Here is a 24,789-nt window from a genome sequence, read left to right as displayed (position 1 = left end):
TAAAAGTAAAACGGGAGGTGGATGGAGTTGTGCAAAGGAGATGAATTGATGAATCCAAAGGTATCCGACTGAAAGATGGACAGTATATAGAGTCAGTAGGTCAACAATTTGAAATGTCTACATGGAAATGAGTGACAAATAAAAGGTCAACACCTGGTTTATTATGATTTTTCATAATTTTTAGGATTAGGCTCTTGGGTGAGGGTTCTGGTTAGGCTGTCGAAGGGGAAGTTGAGGCTTACGGGTAGGCTGCAGAAGGGATGGTTATAGTTAGGTACCAGGGGGAGTGTTAGCTTTAGGGTTAAAATAAATAAAAATGTTTTAAAAATTTCTGTGACAACCTTTTGCATGTCGACATTTAAACTGTCAACCTAAGACCATGTTGACCTTTTGACCCTGCCAATTGTCGACAATCTGGTGTTGACTGTCAATATTGCTGTCTGTTTTATACCACACTCGAATTCTAATATAATGGATGAAATAAGTGAATATAATGGGTTATATGTCTTATAAACTATTGATAAGAGGCTCGTGACGTATCTAGGTAACAAACATTTATTTTTCTCATTCACAGAGTGGATAAGCCACCCTAATATAATGAAACTAATACATTTCAGTGTGTTCATTTTATTCTTCTGTTATCTCTATCCTTTTTTCTCAAATATTACATGTCATTAATTGATTTACATTACTCTTTCCCATTTCCAGCTTAGTTATAAATACTGTTGGCAAACACAGCTATATTTAACATTTAATTTCCATTACTCCTCGTTCATTTACATTATTTAATTTAGTCTTCTATAATTATTTGCCTAAAATACCAACTATAATACATTCTCATTCTTCGCATGGGGGCTATTCAATTGAACTTGAGTTTCTTGTGCTCTGAGAATACGTGCCTTGAGCTATTCAGTTGGTTCCACTATAAACCTGCAACTAGAGGATTTCTGCTCACACACTCCTGATCTGTGAGCAGAAATCCAACTTAACCAGCGCTGCGATGCTTGTTGCAGTCTTATCTTGTGCGCTAACAGCATCGTGCCCAGCACTTAAGTCAGAAAATGCCGTTTACCGTGACTAAGTCCCAGACACAGAGGCGTCACTGGGTGTGGTGACATCCGGTGCGCACCCTTGATACCCCAGCTCGCCGGGGTTGCGCTCGTGGCAAAAGGCATGACCGCAAATAATGGGGGCGTGGCCTCGCAGGATTGTCAATCCTGGGGAGTGCCCAGCATCTCCAGAGATTGTGGGCTGTGCTGGGCTACCCCTGGAGCCTGTCTCCCAGCGCTGTCGGCTCCTCTTTTATGACAGGAGCGGGTACTGTAGCAGACTTTCACACTACAGCACCTGGCTCCTTTCACTGCCGAGGAGCCCACAGTTTAGTGTCACCCCTTCCAGGCGTCACAGCCGGGTGCGGGCCGCACCCCCCGCACCTGCCCATACAGTAGTCACAGTAAACTGCATCTCCCGACTTTAGTGCTGGGCATGACGGGTACAGTTGAGTAACTCCGGAGGTAAATAAAATCAATGTTCAATTGAGTTCCCCACACTGATTGATTGTTTTCCTTACATTGTTATTCATCAATCTGTTACCTGTGCACTGTTTAAATTCTCTTTGCTTATACCAGTTTCTTGTCAAATATTCAGTTAATTACTATTCCGGTTCACTATTTGATATGCAACACTTGTATATCTGTGTGCGACTGTCTCTATCTGTGTGCGACTGTCTCACTCTGTATATTTAGCACACTGGAGCTTGGCATGAAAATAAAGCCACGGCCCCTACATTGCTGCACTTCCTGTACAGATTTGGACTGTTGTACACAGATATACGACTCTGCGACTAAAGGTCCGTACACACTGGTCGATATATCGGCCGTTCTCTTGAACGGCCGATATATCGCGGGACCATCGGCCAGTGTGTATGGCCGATACGTCTGTGAACTCCGTCATTCACAGACGTATCGCGTCGGCCGCGCAGCACAGCCGACGGCCAATATATCTACCGATATATTGGCGCGTCGCTGTGTGTGAACGGGGCGGTCGGCCGACCGCCCGTACACATGCTGCGGCGGCCGGCGGTGAGTGACAGGTGAACTGGGTGGGCGTGTGTACACGCCCGCCCAGTTCATGACGTCAGTCCCCGACGGATCGAGCAGTGTGTATGCTGAACACACTGCTCGATCCGTCCATAGATATATCTGCAGATCAGTTGATCTGCAGATATATCTATTAGTGTGTACCCACCTTAAGATGCAGGCTAGCTGAAAAGATGCTCTGCTGAAAACAGAGTCGCAAGGGACCTGCTTGGCGAGGAGAGAATTTTGTTGCAACTGCAGCAGTAGTGTATGAGGACACATTTGTATTATTTTCTTCCAGCACAGCTAATTGGAAGATGCCTTCTTGGTAGGGCACCCAACAGTGCTATGTATTGTGCTGAATGGGAAAGTACAACATCCTGAACCACATACAGTAGCTGTTTTTCTCTAACGTCCTAGTGGATGCTGGGACTCCGTCAGGACCATGGGGAATAGCGGGCTCCGCAGGAGACAGGGCACATCTAAATAAAGCTTTTAGGATCACATGGTGCGTACTGGCTCCTCCCCCTATGACCCTCCTCCAAGCCTCAGTTAGGTTTTTGTGCCCGTCCGAGAAGGGTGCAATCTAGGTGGCTCTCCTAAAGAGCTGCTTAGAAAAAGTTTTTTTAGGTTTAAATCTCAGTGAATCCTGCTGGCAACAGGATCACTGCATCGAGGGACTTAGGGGAGAGATTTCCAACTCACCTGCGTGCAGGATGGATTGGAGTCTTAGGCTACTGGACACTTAGCTCCAGAGGGAGTCGGAACACAGGTCCTCCTGGGGTTCGTCCCGGAGCCGCGCCGCCGATCCCCCTTACAGACGCTGAAGACGGAGGTCCGGAAAGCAGGCGGCAGAAGACTCCTCAGTCTTCATGAAGGTAGCGCACAGCACTGCAGCTGTGCGCCATTGTTGCTACACGTCTCACTGATTCAGTCACGGAGGGTGCAGGGCGCTGCTGGGGGCGCCCTGGGCAGCAATATTAAATACCTTTAGTGGCAAAATAAATACATCACATATAGCCATTAAGGCTATATGTATGTATTTAACCCAGGCCAGTTTTCTTAAAACCCGGGAGAAAAGCCCGCCGTAAAAGGGGCGGAGCTTATTCTCCTCAGCACTCAGCGCCATTTTCCTGCTCAGCTCCGCTGGTGAGGAAGGCTCCCAGGACTCTCCCCTGCACTGCACTACAGAAACAGGGTAACAAAGAGAAGGGGGGCATAATTTGGCGATATTGATATATTAAAAGCGCTTATATCAAAAACAACACCTTCTAGGGTTGTTTATATACATTTATAGCGCTTTTGGTGTGTGCTGGCAAACTCTCCCTCTGTCTCCCCAAAGGGCTAAGAGGGTCCTGTCTTCGATTAGAGCATTCCCTGTGTGGCTGCTGTGTGTCGGTACGTGTGTGTCGACATGTATGAGGACGATGTTGGTGTGGAGGCAGAGCAATTGCCGGTAATGGTGATGTCACCCCCTAGGGAGTCGACACCGGAATGGATGGCTTTAGTTATGGAATTACGTGATAATGTTAGCACATTACAAAAGTCAGTTGACGAAATGAGACGGCCGGAAAACCAGTTAGTACCGGCTCAGGCGTCTCAGACACCGTCAGGGGCTGTAAAACGTCCCTTACCTCAGTCAGTCGACACGGGTACCGACACAGATGAATCTAGTGTCGACGGTGAAGAAACAAACGTATTTTCCAATAGGGCCACACGTTATATGATCACGGCAATGAAGGAGGCTTTGCAGATCTCTGATACTGCTGGTACCTCAAAAAGGGGTATTATGTGGGGGGTGAAAAAAACTACCTGTAGCTTTTCCAGAATCAGAGGAATTGAATGACGTGTGTGACGAAGCGTGGGTTAACCCAGATAGAAAACTGCTAATTTCCAAGAAGTTATTGGCATTATACCCTTTCCCACCAGAGGTTAGGGCGCGCTGGGAAACACCCCCTAGGGTGGATAAGGCGCTCACACGTTTATCAAAGCAAGTGGCGTTGCCGTCTCCTGATACGGCCGCCCTCAAGGATCCAGCAGATAGGAGGCTGGAAACTACACTGAAGAGTATATACACACATACTGGTGTTATACTGCGACCGGCAGTAGCCTCAGCCTGGATGTGCAGTGCTGGGGTAGTGTGGTTGGATTCTCTGACTGAAAATATTGATACCCTGGATAGGGACAGTATTTTATTGACTCTAGAGCAATTAAAGGATGCTTTTCTTTATATGCGAGATGCTCAGAGGGATATTTGTACTCTAGCATCAAGAGTAAGCGCGATGTCCATATCTGCCAGAAGAAGTTTATGGACGCGACAGTGGTCAGGTGATGCGGATTCCAAAAGGCATATGGAAGTATTGCCATATAAAGGAGAGGAATTATTTGGGGTCGGTCTTTCGGACCTGGTGGCCACGGCAACTGCCGGCAAATCCACTTTTTTACCTCAGACCCCCTCCCAACAGAAAAAGACACCGTCTTTTCAGCCGCAGTCCTTTCGCTCCTATAAAAACAAGCGACCAAAAGGACAGTCTTATCTGCCGCGAGGCAGAGGAAAGGGTAAGAGAGGGCAGCAAGCAGCCCCTGCCCAGGACCAGAAGCCCGCCCCGGGTTCTACAAAGCCATCAGCATGACGCTGGGGCTTTACAAGCGGACTCAGGAGCGGTGGGGGGTCGACTCAAGATTTTCAGCAATCAGTGGGCTCGCTCACAAGTGGACCCGTGGATCCTGCAGATAATATCTCAGGGTTACATGTTGGAGTTCGAAAGGTCTCCCCCTCGCCGGTTCCTAAAGTCTGCTTTACCAACGTCTCCCTCAGAAAGGACGTCGGTTTTGGAAGCCATTCACAAGCTGTATTCTCAGCAGGTGATAGTCAAGGTACCCCTCCTACAACAGGGAAAGGGGTATTATTCCACACTATTTGTGGTACCGAAGCCGGACGGTTCGGTAAGACCTATTCTAAACCTGAAATCCTTGAACCTGTACATACAGAAATTCAAGTTCAAGATGGAGTCACTCAGAGCAGTGATAGCGAATCTGGAAGAAGGGGACTTCATGGTGTCCCTGGACATAAAAGATGCTTATCTGCATGTCCCAATTTACCCCTCACACCAAGGGTATCTCAGGTTCGTGATACAAGACTGTCATTATCAGTTTCAAACGCTGCCGTTTGGTTTGTCCACGGCCCCTCGGGTCTTTACCAAGGTAATGACCGAAATGATGGTTCTTCTACGAAGAAAAGGCGTATTAATTATCCCTTACTTGGACGATCTCCTGATAAGGGCAAAGTCCAGAGAACAGCTGGAAGTCGGTGTAGCACTAACCCAGGTAGTGCTTCAGCAACACGGGTGGATTCTGAATCTTCCAAAATCTCAATTGACCCCGACAACTCGTCTGCTGTTCCTGGGAATGATTCTGGACACGGTTCAGAAAAAGGTGTTTCTCCCGGAGGAGAAAGCAAGGGAGTTATCCGAACTTGTCAGGAACCTCCTAAAACCAGGAACTGTGTCAGTACATCAACAAGAGTCCTGGGAAAGATGGTGGCTTCTTACGAAGCGATTCCATTCGGCAGATTCCATGCACGGACATTTCAGTGGGATCTGCTGGACAAATGGTCCGGATCGCATCTGCACATGCATCAGCGGATAACACTGTCACCAAGAACAAGGTTGTCTCTCCTGTGGTGGTTGCAGAGTGCCCATCTGTTAGAGGGCCGCAGATTCGGCATACAGGACTGGGTCCTGGTGACTACGGATGCCAGCCTACGAGGCTGGGGAGCAGTCACACAGGGAAGAAACTTCCAGGGCGTGTGGTCAAACCTGGAGACGTCCCTTCACATAAATATACTGGAGCTAAGAGCGATCTACAATGCTCTAAGCCTGGCAAAATCGCTGCTTCAGGGTCAGCCGGTGTTGATCCAGTCGGACAACATCACGGCAGTCGCCCACGTAAACCGACAAGGCGGCACGAGAAGCAGAAGAGCAATGACAGAAGCTGCAAGGATTCTGCGCTGGGCGGAGAATCATGTCATAGCACTGTCAGCAGTGTTCATCCCGGGAGTGGACAACTGGGAAGCAGACTTCCTCAGCAGACACGACCTTCACCCGGGAGAGTGGGGACTTCATCCAGAAGTCTTCCACATGATTGTGAACCGTTGGGAAAGACCAAAGGTGGACATGATGGCGTCTCGCCTCAACAAAAAATTGGACAGATATTGCGCCAGGTCAAGAGACCCTCAGGCAATAGCTGTGGACGCTCTGGTAACACCGTGGGTGTACCAGTCAGTGTATGTGTTCCCTCCTCTGCCTCTCATACCAAAGGTACTGAGAATTATACGGAAAAGAGGAGTAAGAGCAATACTGGTGGCTCCGGACTGGCCAAGAAGAACTTGGTATCCGGAACTTCAAGAGATGCTCACGGAGGATCCATGGCCTCTACCTCTAAGAAGGGATCTGCTTCAGCAGGGACCTTGTATGTTCCAAGACTTACCGCGTCTGCGTTTGACGGCATGGCGGTTGAACGCCGGATTCTAAAAGAAAAGGGCATTCCAGAGGAAGTTATTCCTACCTTGATTAAGGCTAGAAAGGAAGTGACTGTACAACATTATCACCGCATTTGGCGAAAATATGTTGCGTGGTGTGAGGCCAAGAAGGCTCCAACGGAAGAATTTCAATTGGGTCGATTCTTACATTTCCTGCAAGCAGGATTGTCTATGGGCCTAAAATTGGGGTCCATTAAAGTTCAAATTTCGGCCTTATCAATCTTCTTCCAGAAGGAATTGGCATCAGTGCCTGAAGTACAAACTTTTGTCAAAGGTGTACTACATATACAACCCCCAATAGTGCCTCCAGTGGCACCGTGGGATTTGAACGTAGTTTTGAATTTTCTCATCTCATTGGTTTGAGCCTCTAAAATCGGTAGATTTAAAATACCTTACATGGAAGGTAACCATGCTATTGGCCCTGGCTTCAGCCAGGAGAGTTTCAGAGTTGGCGGCTTTATCATACAAAAGCCCATATCTGATTTTCCATTCGGACAGGGCAGAACTGCGGACACGTCCTCATTTTCTCCCTAAGGTGGTTTCGGCTTTTCACTTGAACCAGCCTATTGTGGTGCCTGCGGCTACTAGCGACTTGGAGGACTCCAAGTTACTGGACGTTGTCAGAGCATTAAAAATATATATTTCAAGGACAGCTGGAGTCAGAAAATCTGACTCGTTGTTTATATTGTATACACCCAACAAGATGGGTGCTCCTGCGTCTAAACAGACGATTGCACGTTGGATCTGTAGCACAATCCAACTTGCACATTCTGTGGCAGGCCTGCCACAGCCTAAATCTGTAAAGGCCCACTCCACAAGGAAAGTGGGCTCATCTTGGGCGGCTGCCCGAGGGGTCTCGGCATTACAACTTTGCCGAGCAGCTACGTGGTCAGGGGAGAACACGTTTGTAAAATTTTACAAATTTGATACTCTGGCTAAGGAGGACCTGGAGTTCTCTCATTCGGTGCTGCAGAGTCATCCGCACTCTCCCGCCCGTTTGGGAGCTTTGGTATAATCCCCATGGTCCTGACGGAGTCCCAGCATCCACTAGGACGTTAGAGAAAATAAGAATTTACTTACCGATAATTCTATTTCTCATAGTCCGTAGTGGATGCTGGGCGCCCATCCCAAGTGCGGATTGTCTGCAATACTTGTACATAGTTATTGTTACAAAGATCGGGTTATTACTATTGTTGTGAGCCATCTTTTCAGAGGCTACTTCGTTTTTTGTTATCATACTGTTAACTGGGTTCAGATCACAAGTTGTACGGTGTGATTGGTGTGGCTGGTATGAGTCTTACCCGGGATTCAAGATCCTTCCTTATTGTGTACGCTCGTCCGGGCACAGTACCTAACTGAGGCTTGGAGGAGGGTCATAGGGGGAGGAGCCAGTACGCACCATGTGATCCTAAAAGCTTTATTTAGATGTGCCCTGTCTCCTGCGGAGCCCGCTATTCCCCATGGTCCTGACGGAGTCCCAGCATCCACTACGGACTATGAGAAATAGAATTATCGGTAAGTAAATTCTTATTTTTTTTTTATTTTATTTTTTATAGTTCCTCTTTTAGTAACCTCTCTAAAGACCTGCAGAGTGTTGCCTAGTAGAGAACTCCTTTTGATGGGTTTTCACCATTGGGCAGATACTTATTGGTTTGTACCTGTTGTCTGGTGGCAACTGTCTACATAGGATTCCTTGACTAGTTTGCTTCTTTCAAAGCTTTCACCAGATACTTTATAGACTCTATGTAGGGCTTATTTTCTTTGATCTTGGATTTTGCACATAGTGCTCCTTGGATACAGTTATACACATCTCGGTGCTGTAGCATCTAAGGACAATGAAAATAAACTATTTAGATTATAATCAGTACTTTGTGGGTACAATGAAGTTAAAAATAATAATAAAGCAGTATCTTTTATAAAACTAGCACAAATTAGCAATATGGGTGCTGGTCTCATGTCTTTGAGTGGTGGTGTGCCTTCATTTTATTGTACCATTTTCTCTAACGTCCTAGTGGATGCTGGGGACTCCGTAAGGACCATGGGGATAGACGGGCTCCGCAGGAGACATGGGCACTTTAAGAAAGAATTTAGGTTCTGGTGTGCTCTGGCTCCTCCCTCTATGCCCCTCCTCCAGACCTCAGTTTAATACTGTGCCCAGAGTGAGCTGGGTGCTTTTCAGTGAGCTCTCCTGAGTTTGCTGAGAGAAAGTATTTTGTTAGGTTTTTTATTTTCAGGGAGCTCTACTGGCAACAGACTCCCTGCATCGTGGGACTGAGGGGAGAGCAGCCCTACTCTCTGAAGCTAGGTCCTGCTTCTTAAGCTACTGGACACCATTAGCTCCAGAGGGATCGTACGCAGGATCTCACCCTCGCCGTCCGATCCCAGAGCCGCGCCGCTGTCCCCCTCGCAGAGCCAGAAGACAGAAGCCGGGTGAGTATGAGAAGCAAGAAGACTTCGAAATCGGCGGCAGAAGACTCCGTTCTTCACTGAGGTAACGCACAGCACTGCAGCTGTGCGCCATTGCTCCCACACACCTCACATACTCCGGTCACTGTAATGGTGCAGGGCGCAGGGGGGGACGCCCTGGGCAGCATTTGGACCTCTTTTTGGCAAAAGTAAACATATATACAGTTGGGCACTGTATATATGTATGAGCCCCCGCCAAGAAAATGTATATTTAAGCGGGACAGAAGCCCGCCGTCAAGGGGGCGGGGCTTCTTCCTCAGCACTCACCAGCGCCATGTTTTTTCTTCACAGCACCGCTGAGAGGAAGCTCCCCGGTCTCTCCCCTGCTTATACCACGGTAGAAGAGAGGGTTTTAAAGAAGAGGGGGGGGGGGGGGGGCACATAATTTGGCGCAGATAATAACAGCGCTACTGGGTAAACATTACATTGCTGTGTTTTTTCCTGGGTCATATAGCGCTGGGGTGTGTGCTGGCATACTCTCTCTCTGTCTCTCCAAAGGGCCTTGTGGGGGAATTATCTTCAGATGAGTATTCCCTGTGTGTGTGGTGTGTCGGTACGTGTGTGTCGACATGTCTGAGGTAAAAGGCTCTCCTAAGGAGGTGATGGAGCAAATGTGTGTGTGTGTGTGGTGTTTCCGTCGACAACGCAGACACCTGATTGGATATGTGAAATTAAGTGCTGAGGTAAATTTATTGCACAAAATATTAGAGAACAGACAGGGAATCTACCCATGTCTGTCCCTATGTCGCAGAGACATTCAAAGTCTCACAACGCTCATTATCCAAAATAATAGACACTGATATCGACACGGAGTCTGACTCCAGTGTCGACTACGATAATGCAAAGTTACAGCCAAAATGGCAGGAAAGTATTCAATATATGATTATTGTAATGAAAGATGTTTTGCATATCACTGATGACTCATCTGTCCCTGACACAAGGGTACACATGTTTAAGGGGAAGAAAGCTGAGGTAAATTTCCCTCCTCTCATGAAGAAAAAGAGCGGGAATCTCCAGACAAGAAGCTGCAGCTTCCCACAAAGAATTCTCAGGGAGTATCCTTTCCCTACTAGGGCCAGGATACGATGGGAATCTTCCCCTAGGGTGGACAAAGCTTGTCACGTTTACCCAAAAGGTAGCACTGACTTAACAGCTATCCTCAGGGATCCTGCAGATAGCATGCAGTAAAAGTACTTTGAAGTCCATTTACACACATGCTGGCACACTACTCAGACTGGCGATTGTGTCGGCATGGGGTTATAGCGTTGTAGCAGCGTGGACATTGAGACCCTATTATGTGTATACATATGTGTATGTATATATATATATATACATATATATATATATATATATATATTAAAGATGCTGTCATATATATATATATATATATGTGTATGGGGTGAACTGACAGCGCCAGAAAAATTTGTAGATATAGTTTTTCACAGTATGTCTATTATACTCCCCTGTGGAATGTTATTTCTCTATGATACCACTCCCCTTTCTTTATGGGGTGTCTGCTCAATCTCAAATAAAACCTACACTTGTACGTGTGTAGGATAAAAGAAATTTAGAAAAAGCGGATAAGATCAGAGCGACCACCGGTGGTAAAAAAGTATAAAACTAGAGATATATATTTAAAAGCACAGGCGGGATTTATTCAAAACAAACGTAATCAGTTAAAAAAAAAATTTTTTTTGACACACATGTCAATATATAAAAAAAGGGGGTTATTTTTTCCAACAAAGTTTTCTGTTTAAAAGTGAACAGTAAAACATATATTCAGAGAAAAAGGCATAAAAAGGACATAAAAAAACATAAATGAGTGCTAAAAACGGGCCCTCATGGTAATAATAAAGGTATTGTGCAAAGTATAGATATATCTAAAATCAATTAGAACAAGAGAAGTAATGAATAGAATGAGTAGCTTATCTTTGGATTTTCAGTAATAGCAGGAATCACATATATATATATAAAACATGCCCAAAGAGACATTAGTCTACTGGGTTCTAGAGTCAACGCTATGTCGATTTCTGCTAGACGTGTCCTGTGGAACATGCACAGGTGATGCCGACTAAAAGAGGCATATGCAAGGTTTACCTTACAAGGCTGAGGAATTGTGTGGAGAAGGGCTCTCGGACCTGGTCTCCACAGCTATAGCTGGTAATTCTGATCTTTTGCCTTATATTCCCGCACAGCCTAAGAAAGCACGACATTATCAAATGCAGTCCTTTCGATCACAAAGCAAGAAAGTCCGAGGTGCGTCCTTTCTTGCCAGAGGCAGGGGCAGAGGAAAGAAGCTGCACAACACAGCTAGTTCCTAGTAACAGAAGTCCTCCCCGGCCTCTACAAAATCCACCGCAGGTCGCTGGGGCTCCACAGGCGGAACTAGGCCTGGTGGGGGCACGTCTTCGAAATTTCAGCCACAAGTGGGTTCACTCCCAGGTGGATCCCTGGACAATAAAAATTGTGTCTCAGGGATACAAGCTGGAAGTCGAAGAGATGCACCCTCACCGATACCTCAAATCGGCCCGACCAGCTTCCCCCCACGAGAGGGAAACAGTGTTAACTGCAATTCACAAATTGTATCTTCAACAGGTGGTGGTCAAGGTTCCCCTCCTTCAACAGGGAAGGGGTTATTATTCGACCATGTTTGTAGTCCCGAAACCGGACGGTTCGGTCAGACCCATATTGAATTTAAAATCCCTGAACATATACCTGAAAAGGTTCAAGTTCAAGATGGAATCGCTGAGAGCGGTCATCGCAAGCCTGGAAGGGGGGGATTTTATGGTGTCTCTGGACATAAAGGATGCATACCTTCATGTCCCCATTTATCCACCTCATCAGGCGTACCTCAGATTTGTGGTACAGGATTGTCATTACCAATTTCAGACGTTGCCGTTTGGTCTCTCCACGGCACCGAGAATATTTACCAAGGTAATGGCGGAAATGATGGTACTCCTGAGGAAGCAAGGGGTCACAATTATCCCATACTTGGACGATCTCCTCATAAAGGCGTGATCTAGAGAGCAGTTGCTGATTAGCGTAGCACTTTCTCTGGAAGTGTTACGGCAACACGGCTGGATTCTAAATATTCCAAAGTCGCAGTTGGTTCCTACGACTAGTCTGCCTTTCCTGGGCATGATTCTAGACACAGACCAGAAAAGGGTTTATCTCCCGATAGAGAGAGCTCAGGAACTCATGACACTGGTTAGGAACCTATTTAAACCAAAACAGGTGTCAGTGCATCACTGCACTCGAGTCCTGGGAAAGATGGTGGCATCATAGAGGCCATTCCCTTCGGCAGGTTCCATGCGAGGACCTTTCAATGGGACTTTCTGGACAAGTGGTCCGGATCACATCTTCAGATGCATTGGTTAATCACCCTATCCCCCAGGGCCAGGGTGTCTCTTCTGTGGTGGCTGCAGAGCGCTCACCTTCTAGAGGGCCGCAGATTCGGCATTCAGGACTGGGTCCTGGTGACCACGGATGCAAGCCTCCGAGGGTGGGGAGCAGTAACACAGGGAAGAGATTTCCAAGGTCTGTGGTCAAGTCAAGAGACTTGCCTTCACATCAACATCCTGGAACTAAGGGCCGTATACAACGCCCTGCGTCAAGCGGAGAACTTGCTTCGCGACCATCCGGTTCTGATTCAGTCAGACAACATCACCGCAGTGGCTCATGTAAACCGCCAAGGCGACACAAGAAGCAGAGTGGTGATGGCGGAAGCCACCAGAATTCTTCGCTGGGCGGAGAATCCCGTAAGCTCACTGTCAGCAGTGTTCATCCCGGGAGTGGACAACTGGGAAGCAGACTTCCTCAACAGACACGACCTCCACCCAGGAGAGTGGGGACTTCATCAGGAAGTCTTCGCACAGATTACAAGTCGGTGGGGACTGCCACAGGTGGACATGATGGCATCCCGCTTCAACAAAAATCTACAGAGGTATTGCGCCAGGTCAAGAGACCCTCAGGCGATAGCTGTAGACGCCCTGGTGACACCGTGGGTGTTCCAGTTGGTCTATGTATTCCCTCCTCTTCCTCTCATACCCAAGGTGCTGAGGATAATAAGAAAAAGAGGAGTGAGAACAATACTCATTGTTCCAGATTGGCCACGAAGGACTTGGTATCCAGATCTGCAAGAAATGCTCACAGAGGACCCGTGGCCTCTTCCTCTAAGACAGGACTTATCGCAACAGGGGGCCCTGTCTGTTCCAAGACTTGCCGCGGCTGCGTTTGACGGCATGGCGGTTGAACGACGGATCCTAGCAGAGAAAGGCATTCCGGATGAGGTCATTCCTACGCTGATAAAGGCTAGGAAGGAAGTAACAGCTCAACATTATCACTGTATATGGCGAAAATATGTTGCTTGGTGTGCGGCCAGGAATGCCCCTATGGAGGATTCCAGCTGGGCCGTTCCTTCACTTCCTACAGTCAGGAGTGAATTTGGGCCTAAAATTGGGTTCCATTAAGGTCCAGATTTCGGCCCTATCCATTTTCTTTCAAAAGAAGTGGACTTCTCTACCTGAAGTTCAGACGTTTGTAAAGGGAGTGCTGCATATTCAACCCCCTTTTGTGCCTCCAGCGGCACCTTGGGATCTTATCGTGGTGTTGAGTTTCCTGAAATCCCATTGGTTTGGACCACTCAAAACGGTGGAGTTGAAATATCTCACGTGGAAGGTGGTCATTCTATTAGCCTTGGCTTCGGCTAGGCGTGTGTCAGAGTTGGCGGCTTTGTCACATAAAAACCCCTATCTGGTTTTCCATGCGGATAGAGCAGAATTGCGGACCCGTCCATAATTTCTGCCGAAAGTGGTTTCATCCTTTCATATAAACCAACCTATTGTGGTGCCTGTGGCTACTACTGACTTGGAGGATTCCGAGTTGCTTGATGTGGTCAGGGCTTTGAAGGTTTATGTAGCCATAACGGCTAGGGTCAGGAACAGAGTCTTTGTTTCTCCTGTATGCTTCCAACAAGCTTGGTGCTCCTGCTTCAAAGCAAACTATTGCTCGCTGGATCTGTAACACGATTCAGCAGGCTCATTCTGCGGCTGGATTGCCGCTGCCAAAATCAGTTAAGGCCCATTCCACTAGGAAGGTGGGCTCTTCTTGGGCGGCTGCCCGAGAGGTCTCGGCATTACAGCTTTGCCGAGCGGCTACTTGGTCAGGTTCAAACACTTTTGCAAAGTTCTACAAGTTTGATACCCTGGCTGAGGAGGACCTTGTGTTTGCTCAATCGTTGCTGCAGAGTCATCCGCACTCTCCCGCCCGTTTGGGAGCTTTGGTATAATCCCCATGGTCCTTACGGAGTCCCCAGCATCCACTAGGACGTTAGAGAAAATAAGATTTTACTTACCGGTAAATCTATTTCTCGTAGTCCGTAGTGGATGCTGGGCGCCCGTCCCAAGTGCGGACTTCTTCTGCAATGCTTGTATATAGTTATTGCTTCAATAAGGGTTATGTTATGGTTGCATCAGGGTTTGATCTGATGCTCTGTTGTTGTCATACTGTTGACAGGTTGTTATAAACTCATGTTATACGGTGTGATTGGTGTGGCTGGTATGAATCTTGCCCTGGATTACCAAAATCCTTTCCTTGTACTGTCAGCTCTTCTGGGCACAGTTTCTCTAACTGAGGTCTGGAGGAGGGGCATAGAGGGAGGAGCCAGTGCACACCAGAACCTAAATTCTTTCTTAAAGTGCCCATGTCTCCTGCGGAGCCCGTCTATCCCCATGGTCCTTACGGAAACCCCAGCATCCACTACGGACTATGAGAAATAGATTTACCGGTAAGTAAAATCTTATTTTTTGCTCCGTTCTGGCTGGTCAGGCAGTGCACACTGAAAAATACAAATGCCCTACTAAGGCATTTCTCTGATCCTGGTATTATCAAGTTATTTGGCCTGATCACTCTCACTGTATCAGTGTTCCAGGTTTCCCGTCCTTATCATACAGGGTTGCAGTTGGCCATCATACTGATAGACCACAGGTTCTCAAACGCTGTCCTCAAGACCCCAAAACAGTTCATCTTTTCCAGGTCTCCTCACAGAGGCGGTCATTCCGAGTTGTTTGTTCGGTAATTTTCTTCGCATCGCAGCGAATTTCCGCTAATTGCGCATGCGCAATGTTCGCACTGCGACTGCGCCAAGTTAATTTGCTATGCAGTTAGAAATTTTACTCACGGCATTACAAGGTTTTTTCTTCGCTCTGGTGATCGTAATGTGATTGACAGGAAGTGGGTGTTTCTGTGCGGAAACTGGCCGTTTTATTGGTGTGTGTGAAAAACGCTGCCGTTCCTGGGAAAAACGCGGGAGTGTCTGAAGAAACGGGGGAGTGTCTGGGCGAACGCTGGGAGTGTTTGTGACGTCAAACCAGGAACGAAGCTGACTGAACTGATCGCAGTTGCCGAGTAAGTGTGGAGCTACTCAGAAACTGCTAAGAAGTGTCTATTAGCAATTCTGCTAATCTTTCGTTCGCAATTTTACTATGCTAAGATTCACTCCCAGTAGGCGGCGGCTTAGCGTGTGCAAAGCTGCTAAAAGCAGCTTGCGAGCGAACAACTCGGTATGAGGGCCAGAATCAATAAGTGAAATAATTAGCTCCACCTGTTGATCTTTTAAAATGTGTCAGTGAGTAATTACTACACCTGTGCACCTGCTGGGTGACCTGGAAAACCTGTGCTGTTTGGGGTCTTGAGGACCAAGTTTGAGAGACACTGTGTTAGACCATACGATGTCTGCTAGATTTTCCTCCTGATTCACAGTTGACTGAATCTTCGTCCTGTTCTGGAATACTGGGAATTTGTCTAGTATATATGCAGGAGAATAGAGAGAGAAACCTTCAGTGTTTTCCCTTTTGAACTTGCATAATTAAGTTTTGCAACAATTTTAATAGCTTTTTTAGTATTCTGTTATAATATTATTCATAACTTTCCTGATTTACTAGTGCTCTTAAAGGGATATGGTCTATGTAATTGCCTGGTGCATAGCTATGCTCACGCTTAACTCTCAATAGTTGACAAGCCTGGTACATCCATCTGTCCAATTTCCATGAATGTTAAGAAGATGATGATGGGAAGTTTTGACTGAATAAACAAAAACACAATTTTCACTAATCCTAATTAACATTGCTATGGGGGTTATTCAAAACCTATCTTACATACAGAGTCAAATCAATATTTACAGAGCATTAGTGCCTCCGAGAATTTGAAATCTTATGATTAGAATTCATTGCCGTTTTATCCGCTCTTCAAAGAAAGCACAGACATCAAACGTAATTAGCCTTCATTCAGGAATCAGTGACATTGCCTTATTCCCACACGCACTGCTTCTCAGGGTTTAATAATTAAAGATCCTTTCTTTGATATCTCCCTTAATTTCTTTTCCACTGTTTTTCTCCTGGAATCCCTGAAATGTGAGATGCAGAGTACAGTGATAAAAAGCTCATCCTACAACGCGGCCAGACATTTAAGCGCTCTATTGCATTAACTAGTGTACAACAGATTAACTTGTCATGGGCTGAAATGGAGCTGGAAAACACAAAAATTAGAATATAAATTGGTTTGAATGAAGAAAGACCTCAATTTGTTCATGTCTTTGTTTTTAGATGAAGTTTTACATGTGAGTTATGTCTGAGACACATTGAATGAAAGTTTTACTTTTTCCCTTGTTTATTCATATACACCCCTAATATTCGGATGGCATTATTGCTGATGTGTGCCTTGTAGAGTGGCTTGTAATAGTAGTTTCTGCATCAATTGGTGGTGACTATAGTCTGGATTATATGAACTCTCTATTCAAGAGGAAATAATTTCACTAGTTCTAAACAAAAACAGGGATAATTTACCAATGCCTGGCGCAGCGCAGTAAATGCAGTGCCATGCTTGTCAACTTATGTGACCATGGTCTGCAGTTGGCTCTGCTGGAACTCAGAGGGTTTGGCTGGACAGGGGTTGGGGAGCTTTTTATTAAGTATTATTGCATGAATTAATTATTTCTTATTTATCACCATCATTATTCTCTTTATAAGGCGCCTCAAGGGTTGCTTATCTCTGTACATAGTGGATGAAACATACAGCCAAATGACATTTTACATGGGACATCGAACAGGACAGATTTACATATATTCAAATACACTTAATAACTTAATTATAGATTTTATAATTACTTGAAGCCACAGTGGTGGATGGGACTAATAATCTCCTCTGGATCTGTGGGTGGGCACACAGGGAATTAATGGTATAAAGGTATCGCTAATTTGGTGCATCCTGTGTAAAACCATCCAAGGACGTGTGATGAGGTAAATGGCTCAGGAGGTACTGTACTGGCTTGTACCAGAGCTCGATTTACACACAGTAAACTGTATGAGCCAAAGAGTTCATGTGGTCATTATACAAAAGTGCAGAGGTGTAAACCCCTGGAAATTTGGTGAGTTTTGATCAGAAATGTGCAGAAAAGCTAGACCTCCCCTGCCATAAACTTTTTACTGCAGAGTTTTGACTATAACATTTATTAGAATAATACAAAGAAAATCTTTATATTATATTCTTTGTATGTTTCATATTCTGTATATAGTAAAAACTTTGGCATATACGTTAGTATGACAGGAAAGGCTCTGCCTCACATCACTGCAACCATCCCAGGAACATTGCTACATCTAATTTATATAAAACAAACGTATACTACTACTAAATAAAATGCATTCTTTGCTATGCATGTAAAATGGATGATCTGTCGCCCTTTAAATTCTGCCATATTAAGCCGTAACTCATGGCTCCCGGGGTGATATACACTATGGCCCTTATTTAATAGGCCGTGAATTGCAGGCACAGGCATGATTCTGGCACGCTATCCCATATTTTTTAAAGGTATCAATTGTAAGGCAAAACCAGGTTGGTATTGCTTTTTAAATTATTCCTCCTTTACAAATACAAGCTAACTTGCAGAATTCCACTCACAGGCTATTAAACAAGGTCTTACAGTATATTTTATGAGAATTTGCAAGCTGCATGTGTCTGCAACTCCAAAAAATAGTATCTCTGATAACTAATGCTAGGTATCCCTTTTTAGCCATTCTCTTAGCCACAATTGTGCACCACTATGTGCTATTCAGGTGGCTTTCACTTAAAAACAGCTTCACTTTACTGTAAATTCCCCAGCTATCTAAATATGCATAGTGTTGTATGGTCTTATGGTTCTATATGTACAGGTTTGAAGTGAATTAGATGATATTGGACATTTAACACCATTAATATGTGACTATAGACCTGATTCTGGTTTTTGTAAGCATAGCAAAAAAGCACACAAATGGTCAAAACCATGTTGCACTGCAGGAAGGGCAGATGTAACAAGTGGATAGAGATTTATGTTTGTGTGGATTATTTTGTTTATGTGCAGGGCAAATACTAGCTGCTTTTGGCATGTAGCCCACACATAGTGGGCAGCTTTATTTTTACACTGCAATTAATTTTCAGTTTGAACACACCCCACCCAAATCTAAATCTCTCTGCACACCCCACCTACAGTGCAACATGGTTTTGACCAGTTGTTTGCTTTGCTTGCAAACCTGAATGATGCCTATGTTCCAGAAGATGCGTACAAAACACATTTGAAATAACAGGTACTGATTGGATGAGCCAAAGATCAAGCAATCAGTACATGACCTATCCTTCACCAGCACATGCAGAGCTTTACTATATCTGACCGGCAGAGGTCCCTACAGTACCTGTATCTTTTTATTTGCATTCAGTAGATGGGCTCTCCATGGGAGGGAAACACACCAATCCACTATCTTGTGATTGGTTATTTATAAAAGACACAAAAGTGGAAGTCTTGCTAAACTGCTCTTCTGTTCATATTGGCATATTTTAATGCTTAATAATCCCTCCTGTAAAATATTCCAAATAGATTCTGTTCTCCGAATTTCAATGATCCATATTGTCATTGAAGCAGATTTCTGAAGCACAGCCATGTGCAGTCCTGGAAACCCCCTCCATTGTGAAGCACATCTTCAGCTTCTTTCTTTCTCTCTTTTTTTTTTTTATAAAGAGGAGATATTGGCACTTTGTTTAAGTGGTCACTCACCAGCCTTTCCTCCTAGCAGACCCTAATCTAATAGATGTGATCTTAGGTTGGAGAGCCAAGGCGAGGTCTTCAATACCTGCTTACTTCATTATGTAGCTTGGTCCTTGTGGCCTGGGCTGTATATCATCCAATCAGACTGAATCCCAGAGGGATTTGATCGTAAATGTCAGAGATATCCGAGCTCTTTGCGGTTATTATATTTTCTGTCATGTCAGGATTACAGACTGATGATATAAATTTAAAAGTATGAGACGTCTTTCCCATCTGTTGTGTTTTTGTAGCATTGTAGCTGATGCTTTTATGTTCAGTACAAAGCATGTCTCCTCTTTATCACTGATTTATGGAATAGAATAGAAGTCCATAACTTGCCATTCATGCTATCCCATATGATTTTATTTGTCATATCTTGCATAGTCTTCTAGGATATTAATATTTCATAATTTATTGTGCATTTATTGTCTAAGAATTGTTGGATAGGGCTTTAATCAAATGTGAAATCCTTTTTGTGGGTCTCTGACAGTGGGAATAAATAGGAGCAGAACAGGGGCCGTGGAATAAACAAAATAATGTTTTATTAAAGGCAGCAGAGGTTTGTGCCAGATATACCCGTCAAAGCAAAATGAGGAGAAAGTTTCCATAACTACTAAAATGCATTTAAGAGATAAAGGGGTATATGCAATTGCGGTCGAATTCCCGAAATTGTCGAAAAACTGGACTTTTTCGCCCAAAAAAAAAAATCGACAATGCAATTCAGTACTTTCCGTCCAAAAAACGGACTTTCAAAATTCGACTTTTTGAAATTCGACATTTGTCAAATTCGACATTTCTGCAATGGTACAAATGCGGCAATTCGCCAAAAGTATATTCAATTTAAGTTTGGAAATTCGACAACAGTGCTTTTAGACAGTAAATTCGTCATTTTCAATCCGCCACACTTTGGTGGGGGAATCTAATAAAAAAAATTTAAAACATGTTTTTTTTTGGTGTTTTTTTTATTGGTAATAGCATATCTATTTATATTAGAAGGGATTAGGTAATTGGTTTGTCTATTTTGGAGGCACAAGTATTATTTATATATTTTTAAAAATTATTATTTTTTTTTTAAATGGAATGGTAAAATCCCGAAAAAAAATAGCGTGGGGTCCCCCCTCCAAAGCATAACCAGCCTCGGGCTCTTCGAGTCGGTCCTGGTTCTAAAAATCCGGGGGGGAAAAATGACAGGGGATCCCCCGTATTTTTAAAACCAGCACCGGGCTCTGCGCCTGGTGCTGGTGCAAAAAATACGGGGGACAAAAAGAGTAGGAGTCCCCCGTATTTTTTACACCAGCATCGGGCTCCTCTAGCTGGGTAGATAATGCCACAGCCGGGGGTCACTTTTATACAGCGCCCTGCGGCCGTGGCATTAAATACCCAACTAGTCACCCCTGGCCGGGGTGCCCTGGGGGAGTGGGGACCCCTTCAATCAAGGGGTCCCGCCCCAGCCACCCAAGGGCTAGGGGTGAAGCCCGAGGCTATCCCCCCCCCCCCATCCAAGGGCTGCGGATGGGGGGCTGATAGCCTTGAGAAAAGTGTAAGAATATTGTTTTTTTCAGTAGTACTACAAGTCCCAGCAAGCCTCCCCCGCAAGCTGGTACTTGGAGAACCACAAGTACCAGCATGCGGGAGAAAAACGGGCCCGCTGGTAACTGTAGTTCTACTGGAAAAAAATACCCAAATAAAAACAGGACACGCACACCGTGATAGTAAAACTTTATTACACACATGTCGACACACACATACTTACCTATGTTCACACGCCGACCTCTGTCCACTTGTCCAAGTAGAATCCACGTGTACCTGTGAATAAAATTATACTCACCTGATCCAGTGTCCAGGTTATAATCCACGTACTTGGCAAAAAAAAAAAAAAACGAACACCCGGACCAAACGGACTGAAAGGGGTCCCACGTTTACACATGGGACCCCTTTCCACGAATGCCGGGACCCCACGTGACTGCTGTCACAGAAAGGTCCCTTCAGCCAATCAGCGAGCGCAACGTCCTGGCACTCTGCTGATTGGCTGTATGCGCGTCTGCTGTCAGACAGCGCATCGCACAGCTCCCTCCATTAATTTCAATGGTGGGAACTTTGCGGGTAGCGGTGGGGTTACCCGCGGTCAGCCGCTGACCGCGGGTGACCTCACCGCTGACGCAAAGTTCCCACCATTGAATATAATGGAGAGGCTTTGCGATGCGCTGTCTGACAGCTCAGACGCGCATACAGCCAATCAGCAGAGTGCCAGGACGTTGCGCTCGCTGATTGGCTGAAGAGACCTTTCTGTGACAGCAGTCACGTGGGGTCCCGGCATTCGGGGAAAGGGGTCCCATGTGTAAACATGGGACCCCTTTCAGTCCGTTTGGTTCGGGTGTTCGTTTTTTTTTTTTTGCCAAGTACGAGGATTATTTTAAAAGATCCGGACACTGGATTGAGGTGAGTATAATTTTTTTCACAGGTACCCCGGATTCTTCAGTGACTAGGGGGGCGTGGCAGTCGGCGGGTCAACATAGGTAAGCTTGTATGTGTCGGCATGTATGAAATAAAGTTTTACTTTCACAGTGTGGGTCTCCTGTTTTTATTTGTGTATTTTTTTCCAGTAGAACTACAGGTACCAGCGGGCCCGTTTTTCTCCCGCATGCTGGTATTTGTGGTTCTCCAAGTACCAGCTTGCGGGGGAGGCTTGCTGGGAGTTGTAGTACTACTGGAAAAAACAATATTCTTTCAAATTTCTCAAGGCTATCAGCCCCCCATCCGCAGCCCTTGGATGGGGGGGACAGCCTCGGGCTTCACCCCTGGCCCTTGGGTGGCTGGGGGGGACACCCCTTGATTGAAGGGGTCCCCACTCCCCCAGGGTACCCCGGCCAGGGGTGACTAGTTGGATATTTAATGCCACGGCCGCAGGGCGCTGTATAAAAGTGACCCCCGGCTGTGGCATTATCTGTCCAGCTAGTGGAGCCCGATGCTGGTGTAAAAAATACGGGGGACCCCTACTCTTTTTGTCCCCCGTATTTTTTGCACCAGGCGCAGAGCCCGGTGCTGGTTTTAAAAATACGGGGGATCCCCTGTCATTTCCCCCCCCCCCCCCGGATTTTTAGAACCAGGACCGTCTCGAAGAGCCCGAGGCTGGTTATGCTTTGGAGGGGGGACCCCACGCAATTTTTTTCCGGGTTTTTTACTGTTTTCCCCCGTTTAAAAAAAAATCGGATCAAAATCCGTCAAATCGGCCGTTTATCGATAGCGGGACTGTCGAATCCGTTATTTATTGAATATGGTAAATTTCGGCACCCACTTGCCGGAATTCGACGGTCGAATTGTGTCGAATAAAAAAACGGGCGAAAAATTGCCGCGATTTGCCGCTAATTGCATATACCCCAAAGACAGTTGCTGTGTAATGTGTGCACTATAAAAAGTAGTGTTAAGAAATAAGACATTGGTAAACAAAAATAAAGTCTGAGAAGGGCTATTAAGTGTGGTATCCATTTACCTGCGATAGTGACGCGCGTGCGAAAAATGGGTGTTTCTCGCATCTTTTTTTTAATCCCCTATCCAATAAAGTTTTTTGCAGGAAAATACATAGGTCCTGTGTGTTATCGCGGCACTTAATGCTGGTCTAAGGGTATTTGTTGCGGATTATGCGAGACACAAGAAGCAGAATTTGCTATAAATGCCAGCAGTGGGGGAAGGGGGGGGGGGGGGGAGAAGCGTGCCGCATCGGGGCTACTTGGATAGCCCCTGGCAGACCAATTAGCTGTGGTAAATTACTGCGGCTAATTGAATACCCCCTTCAATATCAAGACTTCTCAGAAGAGATGTACATAATGGGTGTATATTTAACTCATGTCGACCTAATGACCGCCATCCGTACATAATAGGAGAAAAGATAGAAAGATGATACTTTAGGGGTTTAAATATCATTTCTCTAACATCCCCCGGCCCCTCCGCTTCACTGGCATGTAGGTGATAGCTACTGGACCACCAGGGGGACTTTCATACAGTAAAAAGTTGGAAATAGCCAGTACAATCATATACAGAAGCTTCGGCCGCCATTAGGGGGCAGAGCTTGACTCAGAGCTGGACCAGGAGCTCTGCTGGCACCTTCCTGTTTCTCCTCAGTGTGGAGGGGTTAAGCAGAGTTGGCAGCATATAAACAGCTCTGATGATAGTGCCTTTATATAATTTAGAGCTCTCATAAACAAACACAGCAGCCAACGCTCTCACTGGGGTTGCTAGGTTTTCCTGGTGTGCTGGTCTCCATTCCTCTGGGTTCCCATACACATACCACTGAGGTGTTGCAGTACCTGCATAAGTGTGTTTGTGTGTGGGTGTACACTTTTTGCAACATGGTCAAAAAGCTTACTTGCATGGTTTGCAGTGCAAAATTCACTCCCATGTCTACCTCACAGGTCACATGTGAGCAATGCATGTCCCATTCGCTTACTGAGATTTCTGCAGGGGAGTCGCAAGAACCACCATGGTTTAATAATATAAAATCCATGATAGACAAAATGTCCTCACCATTTTCTGTCAATGCGCAACAGATGCAGAAGATGCAACATTCCCTAAATGACCTGTCTGCCAGGATGGATAAATTTACCCCTTCCCCGGGACAAACGCGTAAGCGTGGTTTGTCAGTCATTACCTCAGTTTCTGAGGAAGAAGGGGTGGGAGGGGATCCATGCTTGCTTACGGAGTCCCAGTCCTTGTCACAGGGCACGGAGCCTTTATTTACTGCTATAAGAGAGGTATTGGAAAGACCCTATGGAAGTGTATCCCTTTTTTATGTTACAGATAAAGGCAAAAATGTATTTTCCTGAGTCAAAGGATTTAGAGGACACATTTAAGATAGCCTGGCAAAATCCTTGAGAAAAAATTTCAGGTGTCAAAACGGTTCATATCTGCTTTTCCCTTTGAACCGTCAGGGAGGAAGGTGTGGGAGAGCCCCCCGATAGTGGATGCCTCAGTCGCATGCCTGTCAAAGAAGGTGGTGCTCCCTGTCCCAGGTGCATCGACGCTAAAAGATGTGGGGGATAGAAAATAGAGGCTACGCTTAAGTCTATGTACACAGCGAGCGGGGCATCTCGGTGCCCAAACCTAGCTAGTTGCTGGATGTCAAAGGCTATATATACCTGGGCAACGCAGGTTCAGGAGGGCCTTTTAGGTGACATGTCACTATCGCGAGTGGGCGTATTGCTCAAACAAATCCAGGATACCGCTCGGGTGCTGTGCGAAGCGCAGAAAGAGCTAAGAGCTATCGATGAGAGTAATACTGCCATGGCAGTGTCAGCCCATAGGGCACTATGGCTGCGTCAGTGGATTGCGGACGCGGATTCGAAGCGCAGTATGGAATTCCTTCCCTTCTCAGGTGAAAGGTTGTTTGGAAGTGAGTTGGATGACTGGATTTCCAAGGCTTACGGCAGGGAAATCCACTTTCAGTCTGGAACCCCACAGGTTAGGCGTTCTTTTCCAGGACCGTCGCAGCAGTCCTTTCGGTCTGCCAGGTTTCGGTCAAGAGCGAGGGGATCCTCCATTGCAGTTAGAGGCACCAGAGATGAGATTAAGAAGTCAGCGACTACAGGATCTCAGGAGCAGAG

At 45.8% G+C, this 24,789-nt stretch overlaps 1 protein-coding gene across 17 annotated transcripts in view; it reads left to right on the top strand.

Moving 5' to 3' along the window:
- The window catches only part of PARD3 (par-3 family cell polarity regulator), a 919,963-nt gene that overhangs the window by 349,204 nt on the left and 545,970 nt on the right, over positions 1–24,789 (top strand). The window lies entirely within an intron of this gene.

The sequence above is a fragment of the Pseudophryne corroboree genome, chromosome 5, assembly GCF_028390025.1.
Source record: "Pseudophryne corroboree isolate aPseCor3 chromosome 5, aPseCor3.hap2, whole genome shotgun sequence".
Classification (NCBI taxonomy): Eukaryota; Metazoa; Chordata; class Amphibia; order Anura; family Myobatrachidae; genus Pseudophryne; species Pseudophryne corroboree.
This window is presented reverse-complemented; position numbering and strand designations above follow the sequence as displayed.